Source organism: Ziziphus jujuba, chromosome 2 (genome assembly GCF_031755915.1).
Source record: "Ziziphus jujuba cultivar Dongzao chromosome 2, ASM3175591v1".
In the NCBI taxonomy this organism is placed as follows: domain Eukaryota; kingdom Viridiplantae; phylum Streptophyta; class Magnoliopsida; order Rosales; family Rhamnaceae; genus Ziziphus; species Ziziphus jujuba.
The window spans coordinates 2,859,815-2,862,755 of record NC_083380.1 but is presented as its reverse complement, the minus strand read 5'-3'; positions in this window follow the sequence as shown (position 1 = coordinate 2,862,755).

Below are 2,941 nucleotides of genomic sequence, written 5' to 3'. Positions count from 1 at the left end.
TTTGAGAAGTTACCTTTGTCTGCATTTATTTCAATTGTAATATTTCTTTCACCCTTGTTGTATTCTATGCTTAATAGTACTTCATGAAGCTCTGTATACTGTCTCGGACATTTATGTATTAATTATGCACTGGATTACTGTTATTCATTTGGAGTGCTGTAAATTTGTGGAATCAACTTGTAGTAATGTGGGAGGAATAAGGAGATGAATATAGAAGTGTGTTTTTAGTGTAGGAAATTTGTGGTAAGTTCAACCCTTAGGGGAGGTTCTGCCGGATTTTCCATTGGAGGGTCCGGTAGGGTTTCCCTGGGATCAGGTGTAACATCCCACATCGGTTGGAGAAGGGCACGAAGCAGTCTTTATAAGGCTGTGGATACCTCTCCCTTCAAGACACATTTTGACAAAACCTTGAGGCCAGGGGGGAGAGAGGGAGTGAACCTTGGGCCAAAGAGGACAATATCTTGATGCTGGTGGACTGGGCCTTTACAGTGGTATCAGAGCCAGTACTTGGATCAGTGTGCCAGTGAGGACGCTGGGCCCCAAGGGGGGAGGATTGTAACATCCCACATTGGTTGGAGAGGGGCACGAAGCGGTCTTTATAAGGCTGTGGATACCTCTCCCTTCAAGACGCGTTTTGACAAAACCTTGAGGCTAGGGGGGAGAGAGGGAGTGAGCCCTAGGCCAAAGATGACAATATCTTGATGCGGGTGGATTGAGCAGCGCACAGGTGATTTATGGGGTTGTCCTGTGGTTGCCATCGGATGAGGGCAGGCCACCCCTCCATGGCGAGGATGCCTGTTAGCAGCGACATGGTGGGACGCCATGCGACTGTATGCCGGTTTCTCTCTTTAACCTCCTGTCTTGCGGTGCTCGGGACGCTGGGTACCGTTGGCGCCACTAATATATAGTGGGTGCATCAAGTGGTTTACGAAACATGATTTTCAAAATAAATATTTTGAAATTATATTTAAATTAGAATGTATTTAATGTTGTTTTTGTTATTTATTTCAATTGGAGATTTTAATACAAATTTTATGGAATTTTATTATGTTTTTAATTACCTATTTATATTAATGTTTTAACAATGCATTTTATCTTGATTTTACTATTTACATTGATTTGATGATTTTAAAGAGATCTTACTATGTTCTTACCATTTATTTTAAATGGAGGTTTTAATTTGGTTTGATTATTCATTTATATAATTGTTCAATTAATTAATTCATTCTAATTATTTTAATTCTTTCCTGAATTGTCTTAATGTAAGTTTCATTAATATTTTTGTATTATTTGTTTATGACATTTATCAATTATTTAGTAATTGTTACAAAATTATTTTTATTTTTATTTATATTTTATTTTCATTATAAATTTTGGATCCTTGATTTATTATACTTTATTTGATATTTAGTTGACTAATTGTTTCCTTGGTTTTCGGGACATACAAATAGCGGGTTTTGTAAAATGTTTTAAAAAGGAGAACATTTCTAACAGAGTGAATTGTGAGAGTTTTGAGAGAAAACATTATTTCAAATATTTGTTATAATTATTTATTTAATTGTTGGTATTGATTAATTAAGTTTCTTTTATTGCTATATTATTAATATTATAATTGTGTAATAGATTGGATCACTCACTGAGATGATTAGCATCTCATGTTTTTAAATTTCATTCCCCTAGCCCCAGGTTGGGAGACGTTGATCGTCCAGGGTGAGCCCGACGTCTCAGTTCATTTCCGAAAGTCCAAGAAGCATTTCCTCCATTTTTCCTCTCCATCTCGTATTGCTTCATCTGTTATTGTATTAATTTCATATTTATTTGTATAATGCTCTGTATACGGATTGGACAGATATTTGTTTAATTGCTTACTGATTCCCTCTTATTATTTTGGAGTGCTGTAAATTTGTGTAAACAAATTGTAGTAAGGTGGAAGGAATAAAGGGATATTTCTAAAAGTGTTTTTCGTGCAGGAAAATTTTGTAATAAGTCCAACCTTTAGGGGAGGTTCTGCTATATTTTTCATTGGAGGGTCCGATAGGGTTTCCTTGGGATCAGGGCTTATCTAGGGTTCCGGTGAGGAAGTTTAGACGGATCCTGACATGAGTGCCCTATAAAATAGATAATGTGGTTAATGTTTTGGACTTGTGACATAGCTTTGAAATCTCTAAAGCTAGCAAGAATACTGCAGTTCAACTGATTCTTTGCCAGGTCCAAGACTTGTAATGAGCTTAAATTTGATAGTAGTGGTGGAAGTTCTCCTAAAAATGAATTAGACCTCAAGCTAAGAATTCTTAGACTTTTGAAACCTTTCCCAAACCACGGTGGTATTCTACCCATTATCCTATTATATCCAAGATCCAGTGTCTACAAACTAGATAAGTTTAGGTAAGATATTGGGAGATATCTAGAGAGCTTGTTATGTCAGGACCCGTTTAAAATTCCTCATCGGAACCCTAAACAGGCCCTGATCCCAGGGAAACCCTACCGGACCTTCCAATGGAAAATCCGGCAGAACCTCTCCTAAGGGTTGGACTTAGCACAAATTTCCTACACTGAAAATACACTTCTATATACACCACCTTATTCCTCCCACATTACTACAATTTAATTCCACAATTTAGAGCACTCCAAAATAATAACAGGGAATTAATACAGTATTGAATAAAATGTGTCCAATACAGTATACCGAGCATTATGCAAGTAAATATAAGATTAATACAATGTCAGATAAATAAGCAATGCAAGATGAAGAGGAAAAAGGGAGGAAATGCTTCTTGGACTTTGGACAATGAAGTAAGACGTCAGGCTCGCCCCGAACGATCAACGTCTCCCAATCCTTGTACCTAGGAGAATGGAATTTAGAAATATGGTATGCTAATCATCTCAATGAGTGACCCTATCTATTGTACAATTATAATAGTAACGACAATTATAGTACATT